The sequence below is a fragment of the Aethalodelphis obliquidens genome, unplaced genomic scaffold, assembly GCF_003676395.1.
Source record: "Aethalodelphis obliquidens isolate GAN/ISIS:26980383/991018 unplaced genomic scaffold, ASM367639v1 scaffold20, whole genome shotgun sequence".
Taxonomy (NCBI): domain Eukaryota; kingdom Metazoa; phylum Chordata; class Mammalia; order Artiodactyla; family Delphinidae; genus Aethalodelphis; species Aethalodelphis obliquidens.
In genome coordinates this window covers 6,661,891-6,686,751 of record NW_020837964.1, presented here as the reverse complement: position 1 = coordinate 6,686,751, position 24,861 = coordinate 6,661,891, and the positions used below count along the sequence as shown (strand labels likewise).

The window sequence follows — 24,861 nt, the reverse complement described above, 5'->3', positions numbered from 1 at the left end:
TGTTTTTTTTTTTTTTTTTTTGCGGTACACGGGCCTCTCACTGCTGTGGCCTCTCCCGCCGCGGAGCACAGTCTCCGGACGCGCAGGCTCAGCGGCCATGGCTCACGGGCCCAGCTGCTCCGCGGCATGTGGGATCTTCCTGGACCGGGGCACGAACCCGAGTCCCCTGCATCGGCAGGCGGACTCTCAACCACTGCGCCACCAGGGAAGCCCGGATTCTAGTTTTTTAAAAAAATTTTTTGGTAACAGATTTATGGAGATACAATTCACATACCATATAATTCATCCATTTAAAATGAACAGTATATTCTGATATGTGCCACCACTACCACAATTTTCATCACGCCAAAAAGAAACCCTGCACCTTTTAGCCATCCCTCTGTTCCTCATCCACCTCTCCTGCCCTAAGCAATCATTAATCTCCTTTCTATCTCTATAGAGGTCCCTGTTCTGGACATTTCCTCTAAAAGGAACCATATAGCATCTGGCCTTTCGTGACCGGCTGCTTTTACTTAACACAATGTTTCCCAGTGTTTTCAAGGTTCGTCCACGTTGCGGTGTGTCTCAATACGTCCCTCCTTTATGTGGCTGAGTGATACTCCATTGCCTAGATATTCCACAGTTTGTTGATCCGTTCATTTGTTGGTGGACATTTGGGTTTTTTACACTTTCTGGCTACCATGAATCCTGCTGCTGTGAGCATTCATGAGTGATTTTTTTGTATGGCTGTGTGTTTTCATTTCTCTCGGGTATCTGTCTAGGAGTAGCATTGCTCCTAGGTCAGTATGGTAGCTTTGTTAATCATTCTAGGAACTGCCAGCCTATTTTCCCAGTTGTTGCACCATTTTACATTCCCACCAGCTGTGTGTGAGGGTCATCCTTGTGTTATGCTTTCATGCACACATATTTTGTGTTTACCTGAGGGACAGCTTCCTGTACGTGTTATTTCTGAGTTAAAGGGTACAGGCTATTTTAACTTTGAAAGGACAGTTGGAGAACATCCCACAGAGGCCCACGAGGTGTTGAGGGTACCTCCCGTTCCCCACACCCTCATCCACTCTGCCGTGGGGTTCTGAACTGGGCCGTTCACAGGTGGTCTCTGATAGCTCGGTGTGGTTCTTCGTGTGATTTCTTTTAACATGAGTGAGATTAAGTAGCTTTCCAAAAGGTTTCTCCTAGCTTTGGAGCCGAGCAGGCCTCCGGTGGCACAGAGCCAGAAGCCCGGCTTTGAAAGTGCCCGTGTCTGGAGGCAGCAAACTCTCCTCCCAGTTTGGTTTGCATTGGCCTCGCTCCACCTCCCAGGTGGCCCAGAGACCTGTGGCAGCTGGGGCGGGGGTGGGGGCCTGCCTGGGGATGAAAGGGCATGGATGGTAAATACAGGTGTCCTGCACTGAGAGTGGATGGCTGGTCCCTTCTCTTCTGGGGGCTGAACATCGGAAACGCCTGGGGGGAGCATTTAAAGATACAGCCTACTGGAACTTTCTCCCGAAAGTTCTGATGGGTGTGAGACAAGATTTTGCCTCTTGAAATCCACACGCTATAGTTCTCCCCACACATTAACCAAAAGCAGTTCCTCCTCCTCCTTGGAGTGGCTGAGGAGGTCTGTCATTCACCAGGTTGGCTGGGATTCAATATTTTAATAGGCTCCCCAGGTGATCCTGGTAGCTAGCCAGGTTTGGTAGGTACTGCTCTAGAGACTCCCTCCCTCCCTCCATCCTTCCTTCCTTCCCTCCTTCGTTCCTTCCACCCATCCTTCCTTCCACCCATCCTTCCTTACCTCCATCCATCTATATTTGAATGCCTGCTCTCCCAGGCACTATTCTAGGTCCTGGAGATACAGCAGGAATTACATTAGACTCCAGTCCTCGCGGAGCCTACATTGTTGGATTAGGTACAAGCAGCATGGAGCTTGACTTCCAGCACATTTGATGAGCTTTGCCATGTGACCGCAGGGCAAGTTACATGCACTTTCTGAGATCTAATTCTCTTACCTGCAGAATGGGAGTAATATTGGTATCCATGCACACGGTTACAGTTGGGCATGAGTAAATGAGTCGATACATCAGAGGGTCGAACACGATGAACGGCACAGGGTAAGCCCCGGACCAGTGGCAACTGCTGCTGTTACTTTTGCCATTGGCTGTTGATGACGGGTGGCATCCAGCTTGTCTGGGGCAGCAGGGTCTTGTTTAGGTGTTTGGACCTTTTCTGGAGAGCAGTAGGGATCCACCGAAGTGTTTTCAGAAGAGGGACGATGTGAACACGTTTGCGTTTTTGAACGTGCGCTGGCAAGTCTGTGCGCTATGGCTGTGTCAGTAGTGTTGGTAAAGCAACAGCAAACCCAATTTGGGAGTAAAGAGCTTAGAAAAGGTGCTCCCCTGACCACTTAGAAAGAATAGGCCTTTGGGCCCTAGATGAGGACTCTCAGCACCGCATTTTCAGCCTCCTGACATAAGGGTGTCCTGGGGGGACCCCCACAGCTGTAGTGTTGCTTCAGCGGTCCTAGTTAGCGGGATCCTCCAGGTTACTGTGGCGTCTGCCAGGGGCAGGCAAACGGGAGGGAGCACGAGCGTGTGGTCCTGGGGTAATTGGCAAGCAGCCTGTGACCTTTGGACAGCTGTCACAACACCCCTTTCAGGCCTGGGTGAAGGTAGACACCCAGGGGTCCCACTGTGCAGAGCAGTGAGTGGTTCTCAGCCGGGGCAATCCCACCCCCACCCATTCAGGGGCATCTGGCAATGCCTGGAGATACTGTTAGTTGTGATTATTTGGGGGGTAGCTTCTGGCATCTAGTGGATTGGGGCCAGGGGTGCTGCTAAACACCTTACAATGCACAGGACAGTCCCCGCCCCCACCCAAACAAAATTATCCTATATAAAGTGTCGGTGGTGCCAAGGTTAAGAAGCCCTGGTCTAAAGTCACGCGTTTGCTTTGCTTAGAACCGTAAAATGGCACTGGGTATGTTCGGGTTTCTCTTTGGACCCTGTCATGACGGAGCTGTGTCATGTCTTCAGCCCATATTTGCTGTCATACTGGGTGCTAGATTCTGCTAAGAGAGAGGAGGAAGGATGGAGTCCCTGCCCTGGAGGGAACAGATGCAGCAACTGGGAATTGCAGGATCGTGTGGTCGGTACACAGTGCAGGTCTGCGCTGGGTACTTGGCGAGGAAGGAAGGCTCTTGTCCCCCTCAGTGGGGATGGGGGGTGGTCAGGAATGGGGGGAGGCCTCATAGCAGAGGAGCTGCTTCTGTGGAGAGTTAAGGGAGGGGCTTGTCAGGTGGCCAGCAGGACGCCTGCCCTGAAGTGGGGTCAGTAGGTGCCATTGGATGCAGGTGCGTAGATTTGGGGGTCAGTGATTCGGACAGGGCTTAGCTGGTCGGTTCTTCTACTCTTTGTGGCCTGGACTGAGGTGGCACTCAACTGGCATGTCACCTGGTCTGAAAGGTTCCAGAACCTTAACTCCCATGTCTGGTGCTGTGGTGGTGATGGCTGGAAGCCTGGGCTCAGCCGGAAATGTTGGCTGAGCACCTGCTGCTTGGCAGTCCCAGGGTAGCTGGACTTCTTACATGGTGCCTGCTGTCCCCCCTGGGTGTGTGTTCCAAGAGTCCCAGGCCAAAGCTGCTGGGCTTCTTATGACTTAGCCCGAGAACTCCCAGAAAGTCACGTGCTCAGGTCACCAGGGCCAGCTCAGGTTCAGAGCATGGGAAATCTCCTCTTGGGGAGGGCGAGGCTTGCACGTCCAGGGTGGGGAAAAGTTGACGGCAGCCACCTTGGAGCCAAGTGACCATGAGAACAGCTGGACTCTGGATCCAGACTTGTAGCGGTGCTGTGTGATCCAAGGCAGGTTGTTTGACCTCTCTGTGCCTGTTTCCCTGTTGGTCAACTGAAATGATAATAGTCCCTACCGATAAGATAAGGGTGAGAATCAGATGGATTTTATTATATGTACTTTTTTATTTTTAAAATTATTTTTTAATTAATTTATTTATTTTTGGCTGCGTTGGGTCTTCAGTGCTGCGTGCAGGCTTTCTCTAGTCGCGGCAAGCAGGGGCTCCTCTTCATTGCAGGGCACGGGCTTCTCATTGTGGTGGCTTCTCTTGTTGGGGAGCACGGGCTCTAGGCGTGCGAGCTTCAGTAGTTGTGGCGCGCGGGCTCAGTAGTTGTGGCGCACGGGCTTAGTTGCTCCGTGGCGTGTGGGATCTTCCCGGGCCAGGGCTCAAACCTGCGTCCCCTGCAATGGCAGGCGGATTCTTAACCACTGCACCACCAGGGGAAGTCCTTATGTACTTTTTTATATGTACATGTTTTATCTGTATATAAAAGGTACATATTTTAATGGATGGGAGTCCCAAGGCCTGGCTTCTAATAAAGACGATGGTCTCCAGCCAGACACTCACAAGACGTGGCTGTCATTCTCCCGTTTACTTTCCAAGGCTGATGGGCAAGGTGGTGCTCTGGGTTCCTTCCTGCACTGGCTCCTGAGGCTCTGGATGTCGGGAGGGAGCTCATGCCGGGAAGTGCTGCCTCTCTGGTTTTTCTTTTTTTCCAGGGGCACCAGCTGCGCAGACGCCAGCTGGAAAGGAGCCCGCTTGGGGACCTTTCTGAGTTGAACCTTTGGGGTCCTCTTGCATGTTGTCCATCTGGGAGGCCGGTCTGGAATGCGTCTCAGGAGCCAATGTGATGCCAGCTGTTTGTGGAGTGTGGATGGGGCCAGCTGTGCAATGAGCTGCCTTTGAGGACATGGAGCATGTCCATTTCGACTGAATGGGCCCTTTATCCTCAAGTTTTCACTTCTGCTTACGCGTGTTTTCTCCGTCTGCTTATTTTTGGCAAGTGGTGGCGGCCCATGAATGAGGGATTCTCGCAAATAGGAGCTGTTCTGTTTCCCTGGTGTGAGGTCCTTGGCTTGCCTGTGACCCTGTGAACAGGAAGCAGGAATCATCCCCACTTTATTACGAGGAAACTGAGTCCTGGGGAGACTAGGTGACATGCCCAAGGCTACACAGTCAGGAAGGGGCAGAACTACAGTTTGCCTTCGTTCAACCTGCCTTCAGAGTCGCAAGTCTTCTGCTCTGTGTTGCTGTCTCCTCTTACATGATATCAGAGATGTCTGAGTGCTGTATGGGATAGAGAAGCACCCTGCTGGGGACCTAAGAATGACAGCTTCGTTCAGGTTTCGTTACGACAGGAGGGAAGGCACCGGTTCCTATTCGCGCAGAGGACACGCTCTGCCTGGTGCTGAGGTGCCAGGGGAAGGAGACTCGAGAGGTGCCTGGTTAGCGGGGAGCCAGACATGCCTGCTGGAGACCCCACGGTGGAGACAAGTGCGGACACGGCCAGGGGCGCTGAAATGGGCTCGTCCTGTATCCTGGCTTCTTCTGAAATCCAACCTTGAGCTTCTTACCCATCTTTTTAAAAAAAGTATTTTGCCAAGTTCTTATTTTAACAAAGTGTTTTTCAAACGATGGAGAAATAGGTGTTTTTTTTTTTCCACTGGCATCTTCTGTCTAAGAAGAAATCCATTGTCTGAAAGTGGTTCCCAAGCTCTGTCAGTCAAGTGTCCTGTCAGAAATAAGATTACACCAGTGCCCCCAGTGTGTACAAACTTACTTTTCTTTTTAAAGAAAATTTTTTCTTTTTTAATTGAGGTATAGTTGATTTACAATGTTGTGTTAGTTTCAGGTGTACGGCAAAGTGGCTCAGTTATACATATATCTCTTCTTTTTCAGATTCTTTTCCCTTATAGGTTATTACGAAGTATTGAGTATAGTTCCCTGTGCTATAGAGTAGGTCCTTGTTGGTTATCTCTTTTTTTTTTTTTTTTTTTTTTGCAGTACGCAGGCCTCTCACTGTTGTGGCCTCTCCCATTGCGGAGCACAGGCTCCGGACGCGCAGGCTCAGTGGCCATGGCTCATGGGCCCAGCCGCTCCGCGGCATGTGGGATCTTCCCGGACCGGGGCACGAACCCGTGTCCCCTGCATTGGCAGGCAGACTCTCAACCACTGCGCCACCAGGGAAGCCCTGTCTCTTTTATATATAGTAGTGTGTATATGTTAGTCCCAAACTTCTAATTTGTCCCTTGCCCCTTTTCCCCTTTGGTGACCATAAGTTTGTTTTCTGTGTCTGTGAGTGTGTTTCTGTTTTGTATATAAGATCATTTGTATCTTTTTTTTTTTTTAAGATTCCGCATATAAGTAATATCCTATGGTATTTGTGTTTCTCTGTTTGGCTTACTTCACTTAGTATGATAATCTCTAGGTCTATCTGTCTTGTTACACATGGCATTATTTCATTCTTATGGTTGAGTAATATTCCATTGTGTGTGTGTGTGTGTGTGTGTGTGTACATACAATTTTTGATTATAGATGTGCAGTTGTGGTAACAGCACAGGCTCTGGAGCCCGAGTGCCTGCCTTCAGATCCCAGCCCTGCCTCTTCACTGGAGGGTGACCTTGGACCATTCATGTCACCTCTTTGTGCCTCTCTTCCAAGTCTGTAAAATGGGAATAGTAAAAGAACCTGTCTCCTAAGGCTCCTGTGAGGATTAAATGAAGTAATACATGTAACCTGCTTTCAGCAGTGCTGGGCACAGAGGAGGTAGGTGCTCAGGCATCTGCTGCTCTTGTCCGCCTCCGACGTGAAGGGAAGTGGCATTGTGGAAAGGATGACGTGAATATGAGAACTTGCATTTATGTGACGAGATCCTTGTTTCTTTCCTGCACCCGAATGGGTTGTCCTCCTCCTCTTCTGGGGTGCGGATTCCCTAGGGCAGAGCCTGCTGGTGTGAGAAATAGAGCTCTTGTTTTCATTCCTGACATTGATGGAGACCTGCCTGTATGCTGGTCAGTGGAGGAATTGGTTTCTGTGTTCAAGGGCTGTCTTCTGCCCTGGATGACCATCACTTGGTGTGATGAGAATTCAGCCGTCTGTTGGTTTAGCAAACACTCAGAGGGCTTGGTGTGTGTCGGGCGTGGTGCTCGAACCTGGGGACAGCGTGGTGAGCGGGACAGTGTGGACCCCCAGAGGCGCTTACAGTGCCACGGGAAAGGCAGAAAAAGCCAGGCTAATCACCCAGTCATTCTGGATCGTGTTGGGTGCTAAGAAAGGAAGAAGCAGGGCACCTTGGCAAAGAGTCACCGGTGAAGAGCGCTGTTTTAGGAGGCCATGCCTCAGGGGAGCATTTCCATGGAGGTGACATTTGAGCTGAGAACTTGAAAGCTGATAAGGGAGCCATGAGAAGCTCTAAGGGGAGAGCATTCTGGGCAGAGGGCACAGCAATAAAGCTTCTGTATTAGTCAGGTTAGCCTAACAGCCGTGACAAGTGATTTCTTGATCTCATGCAAGTTTCTCACTCAGGTCATGGTCTAGTGGGATTGGGGGGTGGGGCTCTGCTGTCTGGTGGTACCACTGTCCCCTCAGGCATCTGAGGCCACTGCAGGGTCTTCTCTTCGGCCAGCATGTGGTGGAAGAGCAAGAGTGGGGGATGGCTTAGGAGGTGTTAGGGGTCATTTCTGGAACCGATGTGCCTCTTCCCTCCCATCTTCCATTGACCAGAACTTGGCATGTGACTGGCTACAAAGGATGCTGGGAAACGTGGCCCAGTTGTGTGCCAGGAAGAATGGGAAAGGGGCTTGTCAGGCGTCTCCCAGGCTCTTCCACGGCCCCTAATTTTGGAAGATGCAGAGGTGGCTGTAGGAGCCCCACTGATGGCCAGAGAATAGAATGATTGCAGTGATTTAGGGATTCTTGCAGGAATTCAGGGAAATGAAGAGCCTTTGCACTGGGCCTCCTGGGAAGGGGAGGTGATGGCACTGAGGACTCTCCCATCCCATCTGTGACAAGAGCTGCTGGTGGTGATGTTTCTCCATAGATGGGCTTTGTCGGCCGTCTTAGGTTTCCTAATAGTCATGGCTAGACCCTCCCCAGTAAAGCTCTCCACTTTGACAGTGTCGGCCCATCAGTGAAGGCTTTGGGTCCCAGCCTCCCAACGATGGATGTCTCTGATTGGCTGGGTCTTCTGAGCCTGTGCTCGGGGGTTGGCTGCCCTTGAGACCAGTGTCATCTCCGGTCAGCTTTGGTGTGGAGGGTGGGTTAGACGGGTCTCCTGCTAGAGAACATGGTCTGGCTTCTTCAGGACTCTGGGCAGAGATGGGTCCCTGTTATGGGTGAATTGTGTCTCCCTTCCAAATTCATGTGTTGAAGCCCTAATCCCCAGGACCTCAGAAGGCGACCTTATTTGGAAATAGGGTCTTTGCAGATGTAATTAGTTAAGATGAGGTCATGCTGGCACACAATGGGCCCCTAATCCCATATGACTGGTGTCCTTATAAGAAGAGGGCGCGCACACACACACTCACACACACACACACACACACACACACACACACACACACACACACACACACACACGACGATGCCTCTGTAAGCTCGGGAACACTGAGGGTTGCCGACATCCTGGGAAGCCAGGAGGGAATCAGGGAACCGATTCCCTCTCACAGCCCCAGAAGGAGACACCCCTGCCAACACCTTGATCTGAACCGGGAGACAATACATTTCTGTTGTTGAAGGCACCCAGTTGGGGGTGTTTCGCTACAGCATCCCTAGCAGACTAACACACTCCCCTTTGAAAGGAGCCCGAGGGGCAGGGAGGTGAACCCAGCGGCTGATGTATCCACGTGGCCGCAGATAATGTGGACAAGCTGGAGTTTGTTGTAAAGGAATTTGAGAGCCCTTGCTTTCTTCCAAGTGTCATCTCAGTTCCTGGCTGCATTGGTCTTGGCTGTGAGGGTGTGAGAGGCAGTGTTGTGTGCTGGTTAAACGTGGGGACTGGAGCCAGCCTGCTTGGGTTTGAGTCCCAAGTCTGTGGCTTGGGCAAGAGACTTCCCTCTCTGTGCCTCTGTTTCCTCACCTGTAAAATGGGAAGAATGACAGTACCCACCTTATAGGGTCTTCAGGAGGATCAGATGAGCTCCTGAAGGTAAATCACTTAGAAAGGTAGGGGAAGCGCTATGTGAGGTTTGCTCTCGTTACCATGGCTCAGGCTTCTCGCCCGTCTCTTGGAAGTACATCCCTTGAATTCTCTCCTAGTAAGCAAGCCTCCCCTTTGGAGGACGCTGTGCGTGTCTGGTTAGTTGTGGTCCATCCAGTTCCCTGTGCTCCCAATGGCTGTGGAGGTGTGGACAGGACTCCCTTTTGGTCTGGCTTTTGGGGATCTCGGTGTCCCAGCCCAGAAGTCCATCTGGCCGTTGGGGAGGAGAGGACAGGAGAGAGGCGCAGCTGCAGTGTGGACACATCTGAAGCCAGAGGGCCGGCACAGCGAGCATCTGTGCTGTAGTGCCAAGTCCTGGGAGGCATACGTGTTCCCGCTTCACGCAATTAGAGGGTCCCCGACAGTGGGTGCAGGTTGGATCTCTTACGCATGTCTGACTAGGGGAGGGAGCTATTAAAAGGCATCCCCTGGTGAATCCTGTAGGAAAGAAAATAATCTGCCTCCCCCTCCACCCTCCCCAGCCCACCCTCACCCCTACCCTCGTCTGTCTTCGCTGTAAACGAACATTTTCCCATGTCAGGCGGGCGAAGTGACACGTCTTGTTCTGCCTTGGAAGAGACCTGAGTGCTGTGCACGTTGAGGTTGAAGCCAGAAATCCTGGTGTTGACTTTTCCTGCCCCCTGGCAATGCCTGACCCCAGAGCCAGGCCCTCGGTGCCTGTCACCCCACACACTGTGAGCTCCGGGAGGCTGGGGCCCACGGCTCCTGATCTCCAGGGAGGCATCCCAGCACCTGGCCCACACCTGATCCGCAGTGGGTGCTTCTCAGAGACGTGGTCAGCAGATAGATCCAGGAAACCACCCCTGGCTGCCCTCTCAGCCTCTGTCCCCTTCTCTCTCCCCAGAGGTGGCAGTGTCTGGGGTTAAGATAGGACAGCTCTGTGACAACTTCTTTAACCACACTTGATGCTTCTGGCCCGGGCCTGTGCTTGCCTCAGTTTCTTCATGCATGAGATGGGTAATGAATGGCTGGGCTACCCTGTAGGATGGTAGTGAGGATTACATTTGTAAGTGCCTCTGACACGCATGGTAGGTACCTGACAGAGCTTGTGTGTGCTGCATCTGTGTGTGCCTGGGGGCTCTGGGGGCGGCCGTCGTGTAGCCCACCCATGTAGAGGCTGGCCCCTCCTGACGCGTGTGGGTAGGGGTCCTACAGGGTGAAGGTCCCTTGGGTTTGAGCCTGGCCGTCGGCGGGCAGCCCAGCTCCCTGCCTTTCTCCCTCCGCAAGTCCAGGGAGGCCTGGAGTTGGAGGAGGAGCGTCCACAGGGCAGCGGTGAAGTTTCGTAAACAGAATCGGTGCTGATGCCACTTTAGAGCAGGAGGGCCTCTTGCACACTCCTGGCACAGTAGGGAGAAGCTGTACACGAGGTGTGCCGGTGGCCATGGTTGGGAGTGAGTTTTGAGGGGTAAAGTGTCTGTGTGTGAAGGATTCTGTTCTGAGAAGGAAAAGCCTGGGAACTTGCTGATCAGTAGAATGGAAACTAGCAGTTAGAGTCAGCACCGCACAGTCGAGAGCGACATGGCAGGAGGAGGCCTCCAGGACTCACAGGTGCAGACACACCTCGGGACTGGGGGCCCGCCGGGGGCTCCCTGCCTCAGCTTCTCAGTCCAATTGGATCTCACCGGCCAGGTGTCACCTGCCTGCCATGCCTGGCCACTCCAGGCCACTCCTGGCCTGCTGCCAGCCTCTGCTGGTGGGAGCAGGGACCTGGTCGGGGGAGGACCGATGTCCCTGGGGAGGCAAGAAGGGCCTGAGCTGGGGTGGCCGATGGTGAAAGTTACACCCATGTCCTGTTGAAGACAGCTCCCAGCAAGGCCCCTCTGACGTGGTTTTATTTCCCCCTAATTAAACGGCGCTTACTTTGTTTTTCTTGAAGAAGTCACATGTGTCCATTAGTAGAAAGATTTTTTTTTTTTTTTTTTTTTTGCGGTACGCGGGCCTCTTACTGTTGTGGCCTCTCCCATTGCAGAGCACAGGCTCCGGACGCGCAGGCTCAGCGGCCGTGGCTCACGGGCCCAGCCGCTCCGCGGCATGTGGGATCTTCCCGGACCAGGGCACGAACCTGTGTCCCCTGCATTAGCAGGCGGACTCTCAACCACTGCGCCACCAGGGAAGCCCCTAGTAGAAAGATTTTCAACTTTGGTGAGGATTACGAACTCTTCGCCACCCCCGACCCAAAGAGATGCGTGTTCACACTTGGTGTAACCCTTCCAGATTTTTTTTTTTTTTTTTTTTTTTTTTTTTTTTGCTGTACGCAGGCCTCTCACTGTTGTGGCCTCTCCCGGTGCGGAGCACAGGCTCCGCGGACATGGCTCAGGGGCCCAGCCGCTCCGCGGCATGTGGGATCTTTCCAGACCGGGGCACGAACCCGTGTCCCCTGCATCGGCAGGCGGACTCTCAGCCACTGCGCCACCAGGGAAGCCCCAGATTTTTTTTTTTTTGCAAGACACAGTTACATTTTTACAAAACATAATCCTTTCATAATACTCTTCAGTAATATGCATTTTTCATTTTGTGCTATATTGTGACCACCTTCTTCTCTTTATGAGTTCTTTAAGATGTTGAGATTGGTGTAGAGACAAAGATGACAAACGCCTGTGTACTTAAGAGCATGTCCTCTAGGGTCTGACTGCCTGGGTTCAGATCTCGGCTCTGTCACTTACAACGTTTGTGACCATGGACAAGTTTTTTAGCTTCTCATTTTCCCATCTATAAAATGGGGTAATAGTAATGCCTTCCTCACCGCATTCTCATGAGGATGAGGAGAGCTAGCTAGCACACTTTGGGCCTCACGGACGGCTCAGAGCACTCAGTAAGAGTTAGCTGCTGCTATTACGACCACTACTACTACGACTACTGCTATCATTATTATTATTATTTCTATCTATTCTGGGGATAAACCACCCTGCCCCCCAGCCCAGTATTCACATCCTAATCCTCAGAACCTGTGACTCTTGCCCAATGTGGCAAAAGGCTCTTTGGAGATGTGATTAAGTTAAGGATCTTGAGATGAGGAGATCATTCTGGATTATCTGGGTGGGCCCAGTGTCATCACAAGGGTCCTTATGAGTGAAAGGGAGGGACTTCCCTGGTGGCCCAGTGGTTAAGAATCCACCTGCCGATGCAGGGGACACGGGTTCAGTCCCTGATCCGGGAAGATCCCACATGCTGCAGAGCAAGTAAGCCCGTGGGCCACAACTACTGAGCCTGCACTCTAGAGCCCACGAGCCACAACTACTGAAGCCCGCGCGCCTAGAGCCTGTGCTCTACAACAAGAGAAGCCACCGCAGTGAGAAACCCGCGCACCAGGATGAAGAGCAGACCCCGCTCGCCGCCACTGGAGAAAGCCTGTGCGCAGTCACGGAGACCCAACGCAGCCAAAAATAAATAATAATAAAATTTTTAAAAAAGAAAAAAAAGAAAAGGAGGGAGGAGGGTCAGAGTCAGAGGAGGAGACGTGATGTCAGAAGCAGAGGTTAGAGTGATAAAGTCAGTGCTTTGAAGGTGGAAGGAGTCCATGAGCCCAGGGATGCCGGCAGCCTCTAGAAGCTGGAAAAGGCAAGGGAACAGACTCTCCCCGGGACCCCCAGAAGGAAGGGAGTCCTGCTGACACCTTGATTGTAGCCCAGTGAGACCCATATTTGACTTCTGACCTCCAGAACCGTAGGATAATAAAAAGGTAATAAATGGTGGCCCTACGTTGGTGGTAATTTGTTACACAGCAGCAATAGGAAATGAATACACCCTCCTAATCAACACAGACACATCGTAGAATTTGCTTTGGATCTTTTTTGTCTGTTTTTAAGAAATTAAATGTTACAGTTAAGTCCTCACGTATACCCCTCCTTCCCTGGAGAAACCAGTATCATGCTTTGATAAGTGTCATTCCCATGCATATTTTTTACATTTATTTCAAACATTTTAGTCTGCAGTTCATGATAGTATATTATTTGTGAGGTGTCCACACGGTATCAGTAGCTTTACCTGAACCGCCCATAGCTCTTTTACTACATTAGTTCACCTTGATAGATGCGCCTGTCCTTTAGCTTATGGAGGCTTAGGTGGTTTCCCGTTGTCAACATCTTTCCAGTCCAAGCATATGCCTTCCCTTTTGTTTTAAATGGCTATATTTTTCTACCTTACTTTTTTTTTTTAATAGCTGTTATTTATTTATTTTCCTTAATTTTTTTTTTGGCTGCGTCGGGTCTCAGTCGCAGCACACAGGATCTTTGTTGAGGCGCGCAGGATCTTTTCGTTACGGTGCGTGGTCTGCTCGGGTTTCTCTCCATTTGTGGCACGCGGGCTTCTCTCTAGGTGCGACTCGCGGGTTTTCTTTCTGTAGTTGTGGCGCACAGGCTCCAGGGCGCGTGAGCTCTGTAGTTAGCGGCGTGTGGCTTCTCTAGTTGAGGTGCGCAAGCTCAGTAGTTGTGGCGCGAGGGCTTAGGTGCCCCACGGCATGTGGGATCTTAGTTCCCTGACCAGGGATCAAACCCGCGTCTCCTGCATTAGAAGGTGGATTCTTTACCACTGGGCTACCAGGGAAGTCCCTCTACCTTATTTCATAATTTTTATTTATGTATATTTTTATTTTTTTACCAAACTTCTATATTTGTATATTATGTAGTTTGTTATTTTGCCATGTCAAACAGTGATCCCGGGAACATTTTCATATCTAACTCATAGGCACATCCCTGTTAATTTCCTTAGGATAAATTTCTAGAAGAATTTCTGGGAGGAAGGCAGGCTGTGTCGAGGGCTCTGGGCATAGAGTTCAGTTGTCCCCAGGAAAGCTTCACCGACTTGTATGCCCACCTACCACCCCTACCAGGATCTGGATGTCCGTGGGCTCTCACATCTTTTACAGATATGAAATTCACAGGCAAATGAAGGGTCTTGTGAGTGTTGTTTGGGCGTCCTTCTCCTCCCGGTTTGCCTTTATTCTGTCCCAGGCCGCGAATCTAGCAGCTTGATTCCCCTGTTGGCTGAAGGCTGTGTGTCTCGCCGTGACATCAACAGGACCACTTAGGATGCTGGCGGAAAACTTAGGAGCCCATACTGTGGGCCGAGGCTGCTCAGGGGGCCTCACAGTAACCCCAGAAAGTTGATAGGAGAAATTTGATGCTGAGGGAAGCTGAGGAGCTTTCCAAGGGTAACCGTGGGGATTTAGTTGCAGTTATTCTGATTGCTCAGCTCATGCGTTTTACTAGGATAGGCTCTCTTCTGGGATGTGAGTTGGGTGTCATTTTCCTTGCTCGAGAATAAGGCTCTGGACGAGCTTCCATTTTGAAGTTGGTTCCAAAAATGTATGGCTATGCAGAGTTGCCGACCAGAGCTGGGTCTGGAATGAAAAGACTGGACTCTGGTTCCTTAAGGCGGGGGTTGTCTTGTTTGGTCTCTGTACTTCTAGCTTCTGGCACCAGTGCCATCAGTAGGTGCTCAATAACTGTGTGCTGTTGAGTGAATATCTTCCACCATGATCTACCACTTTTTTTTTTTTTTTTCTTTTCTTTTTGAGGAGGAACTACTTTCTCTGTCTATAGATTTGCCTATTCTGGGCATTTCATTTAAATGGACTGTCTACCCTTTGGCCCCTGATGACTTTCACTTAGTATACTGTTGTCAGTGGGCGTCCACATTGTGGCATGTATCAGTACTCACTCCTTTTCATGGTTGAAGGATATTCCATGGTAAGGATAGACCATAGTTTGTTCATCACTTGATGGACATTTGGGTTGTTTCCACTTTTTGGCTATTGTGGATAATGCTGTTGTGAACATTTGTGTACATAGGTTTGTGTGAATGTATTTTCATTCTCTCGGGTGTATGCCTAAGAGTGGTTTTGCCAGGTCACGTGTAACTCTGTTCACTTGTTTGAAGAACTGCCAGGCTGTGTTCCGAAGTGGCTGTACTATTTTACATTCCCGCCAGCAGTGTATGAGGGTTCCAGTTTCTCCACATCCTCACCAGCACTTGTTCTCGTCTGTCTTTTTCTTCTCCCAAATATTTATTTATTTGGTCGCGCCGGGTCTTATTTGTGGCATGCAGGATCTTTAGTTGCAGCATGCGAACTTTTAGTTGCAGCATGTGGGATCTAGTCACCTGACAAGGGATTGAACCCTGGCCCCCTGCATTGGGAGCTGGGAGTCTTAGCCCCTGGACCACCAGAGAAGTCCCTTGTCTATCTGTCTTGATGTTAGGCATCCTGGTGGGAGGGAACCATATCTCATCGTGGTTCTGATTTGCATCTTCCTTTTGGCTCGTTGTTCTATTTTATTTATTTATTTAAAATTTATTTATTTATTTATTTTTGGCTGCTTTGGGTCTTCGTTGCTGTGCACAGGCTTTCTCCAGTTGCGGCAAGCACAGGCTACTCCTCATTGCGGTGTGTGGGCTTCACATTACAGTGGCTTTTTTTGTTGCGGAGCACGGGCTCTAGGCACAGGCTTCAGTAGTTGTGGCGCATGGGCTTAGTTGCTCCGTGGCATGTGGGATGTTCCCAGACCAGGGCTCGAACCCGTGTTCCTTGCATTGACCGGTGGATTCTTAACCACTGCACCACTGGGGAAGTCCCATTGTTCTATTTTATTTTTATTTATTTATTTTTTAAAATCTTTTTTTAAAATTAATTTTTAAATTAATTTTTTGGCTGCGTTGGGTCTTCATTGCTTCATGCTGGCTTTCTCTAGATGCGGCCAGCAGGGGTTACTCTTCTCCTCTTCGCTGCGCTGTGTGGGCTTCTCATTGCTGTGGCTTCTCTTGTTGCAGAGCACGGGCTCTAAGTGTGCAGGCTTCAGTAGTTGTGGCTCACGGGCTCTAGAGTGCAGGCTCAGTAGTTGTGGCACACGGGCTTAGTTGCTCCATGGCATGTGGGATCTTCCCGGACCAGGGCTCGAACCTGTGTCCCCTGCATTGGCAGGCAGATTCTTAACCACTGTGCCACCAGGGAAGTCCCAGGACCATGTTTTGAATGGGCTGGCTCATCTTACTTTCGTTAGTAAATGTTCAAATTCACTTGGATGTGGTGGCTGAGGTGTGGCACAGATTTTCCATCACTTCAAGATTTAATGCCTTGTCCCCAGGGTGTCCATACTTGGTGAATCTTTTCACAGAGCCGTGGAAATGCCTCCTCCCTTCTTAACTGTCTGCTTAGCCCTTCTGCCTGCCATTTGGCTGCCAGCTACCCTCTAAGGGGAGTTGGGGGGGGGAACTGGGAGGCACTGCCGACAAGAGGACAGGAACACCTTGAAGGCAGAATAATTATTGCATTTATTGAGCATATGCCATGAGTCAGCATCATGCTGGGTATTATAAGCACATATGTACCCATGTGATCATGTGTATGGATATTCATGTATAGTGTCCAGTCATCACAATAAACCTGTGAGTTATACCCTATTACTGGTGAGTTAAGTGAATTAGGCAAGTCAACCCAAGGTTACCAAGGCTTTTAGAGGAACTAATAAGGTCAGATTTCCCCAATCACTATGTGCTATAAAAACTTTAGGTTGAGATTGAAAAGACAAGGCATAGACTGGGAGAAAATGTTTGCACAACGTGACTAATAAAGGACTTGTATCCAGAATATACAAAGAATCCCTAAAACTCAACAATAAGAAAACAAACAACCCAATTAAAAATGGGCAAAAGATCTGAACAGAGACCTCACTTGCTCTTTCCCCCATCCCACCACACTGCCCACCCACCTGCCTCTCCATTCTGCTGTAGTGAAGGTAGGCTACTTCTAGACCAGCTCTGTCTAAAAGAAATATAATGAGAACCACCAATGCCGGGTACATGCATAGTTTCAAATATTCTAGTCACGACACTAAAAAAAGAAAGAGGTGAAATTAATAATATGTTTTATGTAACTCAGCATATCCAAAGTATTATTTCAACATGTACACAATATAATTTTTTTTTTTTTAATTTTTGGCTGTGTTGGGTCTTCATTGCTGCATGCGGGCTTTCTGTAGTTGCAACAAGCGGGGGCTACTCTTCGTTGCAGTGTATGGGCTTCTCATTGTGGTGGCTTCTCTTGTAACAGAGCATGGGCTCTAGGCATGCAGGCTTCAGAAGTTGTGGCACGCAGGCTCAGTAGTTGTGGCTCGCGGGCTCTTGAGTGCAGGCTCAGTAGTTGTGGCTCACAGGTTTAGTTGCTCCGTGGCATGTCAGATCTTCCCAGACCAGGGCTCAAACCCGTGTCCCCTGCATTGGCAGGTGGATTCTTAACCACTGTGCCACTAGGGAAGTCCCCACAATATAATTATTAATGAGATTTTTACAGTTTTGTTTTTGTTCTGAGTCTTCAAAATCTAGTGTGTCTTATACCTACAGAACATCTCAGTTTAGACCAATTCAGTTCCAAGTGCTCACGAGCTGTATCTGGCCAATAGCTACTGTATTGGACAGTGCACTTCTAGAATATACCTACTTCCTCTTTTTGCATTCCCCACTTCCTTTGTGATCCCCATACTCTTCCTTCTTCCCCAAGCAACAAAGGTGTTCTCCATGTGGCAGCTGCTGTGATGATCCCGAGGGCAAATCTTCATCCTGCTTCATGAGGTCCGGTGGCTTTATTTTCCCACAGCGACTGAAAATGTGGAATTGTGCATGTCTGCTGGCTCTGCCATCTGCCTGGGCATCTGTTCTAGATTTAGGTGTGACACCTGATCCCCGGGGCCTGAGCGTCCACTTCCAGCTGTGCTTCTGCAAATTATTTGGTAGTCCCAGTAGAACCTTCTTCTGGTGGTGCCCTGCATCCCGGGTGGCACTGGTCAGCTAGCAGACTGGGGAGCACGTGTGTGTGTGTGTGTGTGTGTGTGTGTGTGTGTGTGTGTACATATGCATGTGCCTTTCCCCTCTTGCTGCCAATTGCCCAGTCTTCTCTGTCACCTCTGTCCTCACTTTAGAGAGAGTGTATCTCATGCCCAGTTCCCACTGCCCCGAGCACAAGTTGGAATCTTTGGGCTGCAAGGGTCAGAAACCAGCTTAAGCAAAAAGGAGAATATACTGGAATGTGTGGCCGAGAAGGATGCTCTGTAACTCACCAGATCCAAGGAGCTGGGGCCTTGGGAGCAGAAACGGAAACTGCCTCTCTCGTCCTTTGCTCACCTTGCTGCTGGTCCTTGCTTTTTGCCCTGTTCTCTCCTTTCAGAGACAGGCCTCGCTATAGAGCAGATCGTGTAGCCATGAGCAGCCCCAGCCCAGCAGCTCTACAAGAGTGCCAGTTGCCCTCAGCATCCACCCTTGGTCCTCACTCGTGGATTCCACCTTTCCAAATTTGCTTACTCGCTAAAACTTATTTGTAACCCCCGTACCAAACCTCGTGGCTTCTGTAGTCATCTGTGCACATGCGTAGAGCCGTGAACTTTTTTTTGCTTTTTTGTTTGTTTGTTTTGGGCCACGCCTCTCAACTTGCGGGATCCTAGTTTCCCAACCAGGGATTGAACCTGGGACCTCGGCAGTGGAAGTGCAAGTCCCAGCCACTAGACCGCCAGGGAGTTCCTAGAGCCGTGAACATTGGAGTTGCCCGAGGTATGCGTTCCCAGCTGGCTGCGTGCTTGTTTCAGCTCTCCGAGTGTAACAGGCTAGTTAGCACCACGTTTTTCTCACTTTTTTGCCTTTTGGGTGTGATTTTGTCATTTAAAAGGCCCCCAACGGCTGTCTAGTGTTCCTATGAAGCACAAGAAGGCTGTGCTATGCCTTATAGAGAAAATAACAGGTGTTACATAAGCTTTGTTCAGGCGTGAGTTACATTGCTGCTGGCTGTGAGTTCAGTGCTAAGGAATCAACAATGTATGTTAAATAAGGTGTCTTTAAACAAACGTATAAAACAAGGTTTTGTGTTGATCAGTTGAGGAAAATGTTGTGACCAGAGGCTCGCAGAAACCTAACCTTGTATTCCCCCGAGGAGTAATGGTTCCTTATTTGCCTATTCAGTGTTTACGGTGACTTTACAGAATGTAACTGCTGTGAAAGGTGAGAATTGACTGTATATGTCAATCCAGGGGCAAGACTGGCTCTGCTTTGGTCTTGGGGCCCCCCACTTGAACGAGTGACGCGAATTCTAGAAGAGGGTGTGCAGAGGCCAGAGGATGGGTGGGAGCGCGTGTCTGGCCTCTTCCCCGGGCTTGAGAGAGCGTCTCCTGCCACCAAAGCCACCCACTGGAAGTCTTGGTGAGAAACTCAGGCCCATGTCCTGCTTTCTAGAACCTTCTGCCTGCTCTTCCCACAGCCCCAGGAGGTACCACACCTCAAGTCTGAGAGGGAGGAAGGTCTGTTTCCTTAGAATTAGCCTCTTCTACTGTAAGGTCGTGAAAGCCCTTTGGGAACCGAGGTTGGGAGAACACGTCTCAGCTGTGGCTCTCAAAGGCTGGTCAGGAACAGAGGCTGCCAACGAACTGGTTGTCTCTTTGCTTTTTTTTTTTTTTAATTTATTTATTTATTTTTGGCTGCATTGGGTCTTCGTTGCAGTGCGCGGGCTTCTCATCACGGTGGCTTCTCTTGTGGAGCACGGGCTCTAGGCGCGTGGGCTTCAGTAGTTACCGCACGTGGGCTCAGTAGTTGTGGCTCGTGGGCTCAGTAGTTGTGGCACACGGGCTTGGTTGCTCCCTGGCATGTGGGATCTTCCTGGACCAGGGCTCGAACCCGTGTCCCCTGTATTGGCAGGTGGATGCTTAACCACTGCGCCACTGGGGAGGTCCCTGTCTCTTTGCTTTTATTCATCATTGCTGAATTCATTCCTCCCATTATTCATTCATTTAATAACTACTGATTATTTGCCAAGGGCAGGGAACCGTTGAGTTCTGATCGAAATAGACATGGTCTTTAATTTCACGGACATTATTGTTTGGGGGATCCGGCAAACATTGGTAGAATCCACACACAACTGCCTTTGTAATGAAAATGAAGATAAGTTCTGACACGTTCTTTGAGGGGCCACGGGAGGTTTCATACCTGACAGGAGCCCAGGGAACAGCAGCCAAAAGGATCTAACTGTGGCCTTTCTGGTCCCAGGGGCTGTGCTTTGTGGCTCGAGGCCAAATCTGACCTGTGTCCCAGAGGGCTGTGAGTGTGCACTTCCTGGGGGGACCCTGGGGCAGTTGATGGGCTGCGGGAGGTCACATCACGTGTAACAGCAGTGTTGGAGTTGGACAAGCCTGGGCTTGAGTCCTGGCTCTGCTACTCTGTCTGTGTGTGACTTCCTGCTTCAGTGTCTGCATCTGTCAAATGGGTGCAGTGATGGTACCTGCCTTGTGAGTTGGTGTGCAGACCAGAGGCAGCTCTGTGAAGCCTTAAGCTCAGTGTTCATTGAGTGCTTTTGTTGGCAGTGTCATTGGTAGGGGAAGGCTTTGCTTACCCAGGGTCCCGGACTCACAAAGGGGGAGACCTTTCCTGGTGTCAGTCTCCTGGGAAGGCGATCCGCCCTCTGCCTCCCCATCCCCCAGGCCTGGAAGCCAGTTTGGGGATGGTGTTTCGATTCTCTATTGCTGTATAACAAACCATCTCAGAACACAGTTTTGTGGGTCAGGAATTTGGGCAGGCCTCGGCTGGGTGTGGTTCTGTCCTCCTGGGGGTTGACTGCAGTGCTTCACCTGGATGTGGTCAGCTCCTGGCTGGGCTGGAAGTCCCAAGAAGGCTCTCCGGTCGTGTCTGTTCCTCCATGCTCCTTCCTGCAGTCAGTCTGTCTGTCTGCCTCCCTCCCTCCACATGGCTGGCTTGGGCTTTCTCACAGCTCAGTGGTCTTGTACTAGTTGGACTTCTTACATGGTGATTGGCTTCTGTGGGCGGGGGGGCACAAGAGGGAGAGGAACCTGCAGGTCCTCTTTTTTATTTTTATTTTTATTTTATTTTATTTTATTTTTAACATCTTTATTGAGGTATAATTGCTTTACAATGGTGTGTTAGTTTCTGCTTTATAACAAAGTGAATCAGTTATACATATACATATGTTCCCATATGTCTTCCCTCTTGCGTCTCCCTCCCTCCCACCCTCCCTATCCCACCCCTCCAGGCTGTCACAAAGCACCAAGCCAATATCCCTGTGCCATGCGGCTGCTTCCCACTAGCTATCTACCTTACTACGTTTGTTAGTGTGTATATGTCCATGACTCTCTCTTGCCCTGTCACAGCTCACCCTTCCCCCTCCCCATAACCTCAAGTCCGTTCTCCAGTAGGTCTGCGTCTTTGTTCCTGTCTTACCACTAGGTTCTTCATGACATTTTTTTTTCTTAAATTCCATATATATGTGTTAGCATAAGGTATTTGTCTTTTTCTTTCTGACTTACTTCACTCTGTATGACAGACTCTAGGTCTATCCACCTCATTGCAAATAGCTCAATTTCGTTTCTTTTTATGGCTGAGTAATATTCCATTGTATATATGTGCCACATCTTCTTTATCCATTCATCCGATGATGGGCACTTAGGTTGTTTCCATCTCCGGGCTATTGTAACTAGAGCTGCAATGAACATTTTGGTACATGACTCTTTTTGAATTTTGGTTTTCTCAGGGTATATGCCCAGTAGTGGGATTGCTGGGTCGTATGGTAGTTCTATTTTTAGTTCTTTAAGGAACCTCCATACTGTTCTCCATAGTGGCTGAACCAATTCACATTCCCACCAGCAGTGCAAGAGTGTTCCCTTTTCTCCACACCCTCTCCAACATTTATTGTTTCTAGATTTTTTGATGATGGCCATTCTGACTGGTGTGAGATGATATCTCATTGTAGTTTTGATTTGCATTTCTCTAATGATTAGTGATGTTGAGCATTCTTTCATGTGTTTGTTGGCAGTCTGTATATCTTCTTTGGAGAAATGTCTATTTAGGTCTTCACCTGCAGGTCCTCTTAAGGGTTGGGGTCGAAAGTGACAAGGTGTCACTTCTGCTGCGTTCTTCTGGTCAAAGCAAGTCACAAGGCCAGCCCAGAGTCAAGGGGAGGGAAGTAGATTCTACGTCGTAATGGGAAGAGTGGCACAGAAATTGTGTCTGTCTTTAACCCACCAGAGATAAGACTGGTAGCCAGGGAGTCTCTCTGACTCTCTGGGCCTTGACCTTGGACATGTCTGGATGTGCAGAAGGCTGCTCTGGTAAGGGCATATTAAGAGGGTCTCCTCCTCAGGGAGAGAGGGTGGGAGGTAGAGGATGGGGAATCCAGGCCAGGGTCTGTACAAATGTCTTAAAACACAGTAAGAAGGAAGCACTTGGGTCTGAGGGATGGAATGTCTCTTTGCTGTTTGTTTTCTGTTCCACTGTTTATGTCACTGTTGTCCTTGGTGGACATAGTCTTTGGAGGCGACCTGCCTGTTTTAGCTGAGCCAAGGGGTAGGGATATGGTCTTAGGTCAGAGCGTTCAGGAGTAGAGGACCTGCCTGGGGGGATTAGTGAGGTGAGTATAGCAGGGACTGGACTGAAGGGCACCCCATGGGAGATGAAGCACAGGGAGGTTGGAGAGCAGAGCCCCCAGCCCCTGTCATGGCCCTGTGCTCCCTTGCTGTGTGACCATGGGCAGTTGATTTAACCTCTCTGAACTCAGTTTCTTTGTACCGTGGGACTATCAAGGGTTGGGGTAAGGATCAAATGAGCTCACACATGCTAGGTTTGTAGCACAGAGTTTGGCCCAGAGTAAGTGCTCTGTAAACGTCTGTGCTGAGGATCATGCTAGCACGTAGCTACTTCTGTAACTACTGGGACTGTTTGTTTCAGAAGTCCTGCCAGGACTTCCCTGGTGGCACAGTGGTTAAGAATCCGCCTGCCAATGCAGGGGACACGGGTTCGATCCCTGGTCTGGGAAGATCCCACATGTCACGGAGCAGCTAAGCCCGTGCACCACAACTACTGAGCCTGTGTTCTGGAGTCCACGAGCCACAACTACTGATCCCGTGTGCCACAACTACTGAAGCCCGCACGCCTAGAGCCTGTGCTCCACCACAAGAGAAGCCACCGCAGTGAGAAGCCCGTGCACCACAACGAAGAGTAGCCCCTGCTCACTGCAACTAGAGAAAACTCATGCGCAGCAACGAAGACCCAACGCAGCCAAGAATAAATTAAAAAAAAAATTAATAATAATAGAAGTCGTGCCAACCTGACAAATCTCCTTCCAGGACTAAACCTTCTGGTTGTTGAGGTTAATTTTTAAGCGTTTCTTTCTTCCCAGGGTTGAAAGGAACGTGTAGTCATTGTTCACAGTCAGGGAGTTCAGAGGCTTAAAGTGAACCACCGTGAGGCCACCTCCTGCGATGGCCGTTCGTGCCGAGCGTGAGTGAAGGGAGACGCAGCCGTTGCACGAGGAGGCTCTCTGGACGGAAGAGGGGAGGGGTCTTTCACCTGGAGGGTCTCTGCTCTCCCTGTGGGGCCAGGCTAGCCGGTGAGCCTCTCCGAGTCCTCCCCAGGGGGTCTCGGCCTGAGCAGGTGGGGGCCACGCAGGACAGCGAACTGCTCGTGCTCGGCCGAGCCCTCAGGGTCCCAGAGGCAGAAGATACAGCCGCAGGGTGACCTGTCCCTCCAGGGGGAAGTCTGGGGGCTGTGAGACCCGCCTCCAAGGCTTCCTGATTTGTTTCTTTAGAACCGCCATGGTTGGGGACTGTTTTCCCTTCTGCCCAGCCCTGCTTGGGTTTTGTCGACTCATCCTGTGGCTCTGAGGTTCTCCTGGCCCTTCCAAAGGTTAAGGGAGCTCCGAAGCCGTCCAGAACGCAAGTCCCTCTCAGGCAGCCCAGGGCCTCCTTGGGGGGATCCAGCTTCGCTGCCTCATGTTGTCCCAGCCCTGGTGTAGCTGGCTCCTTAGATGCCCGTGGCCTTCTTGGCAGAAACCCCTGAGGGCCCGTAATGCGTGGTATTTAGCACCCTTACACTTAGCCCTCAGACACTGAGTTGCTCGGCACTACCCAGTTTGGGCCATGAAAGGGCCACGTGACAAGTCTGAGAAGGGGCCCTTGTCCCTGGTTAGAGATGACTACTCACTCCTGAGAAGGTGGGTTTCCAGAAGGGAGAGCCAAGATGGTGGACACATTGTTACTGTGCGTGGGGCAGGGCTCGGATGCCCGGGGCCACGTCCCGGTGCTTTCAGCTGGGCTGTGGGTCTCCTGTGAGCCAGTTTCTTTGCTCCTGTACCCATTGCTCAGCTACCTGCTTAGAGCCTGACAGGCACTAAAGGTGTTGGATGCTGCATAAATAGGCAAATGACAAGATCCTTCTCGTGACCCTCGTAGGCTGGCGGGAGGAGGTGGGTAGTGAAAGGGAAATGAAGACGAAGACCCGTCTTTACTAATGACGGCACCTCAAGGGGCGGGAGAACCCATGGTGGGGTGGTCAACAAAGGCCTCTCTGAGGACGTTGAGGCCTCAGTCCCCCTGTGTGTAAAATGGGAGTGTTAGCACCTCTGTCCTTGGGCAGCTGTGATGATAGAATGAATTAGGGCCTGTAAAACATCTGCCCCTCGCTAAGAACAAAAAGCTTTCTTAGGTGTTATTATTTTTATTATTACGCTGGAGAGGAGTCTTATTCTTCTGGGGAGCTTGAGAGAGTGTGTGTATGTGTGTGTGATGCCCAAAGACCACGCGTGGTGTTCCAGCCTGTTTGTGAAGCTCGGACGTGGGCTGTGTTAAAGAGTGGTACGTGGTGTGTGCCGTCAGCATTTTCACAAAGCAGTAGGCAGCGTTGATCCAAAGGCAGTCGTGTGGCTTTAGAATGAACGTAGCAGTTTGGGGAGACATAAGGAATTTCGTTACTGTAGAGAGAGGCCAGTGTAGAAGAGTGGTTAAGAACCAACACACTGGAACCACACAGTCTGTCCAAATCCTGGCGTGCTCTCTCTCTA

At 50.3% G+C, this 24,861-nt stretch overlaps 1 protein-coding gene across 3 annotated transcripts in view; it reads left to right on the top strand.

Moving 5' to 3' along the window:
• The window catches only part of PLCG2 (phospholipase C gamma 2), a 184,308-nt gene that overhangs the window by 45,658 nt on the left and 113,789 nt on the right, over positions 1 to 24,861 (top strand). The gene's annotated exons all lie outside the window — the stretch shown is intronic.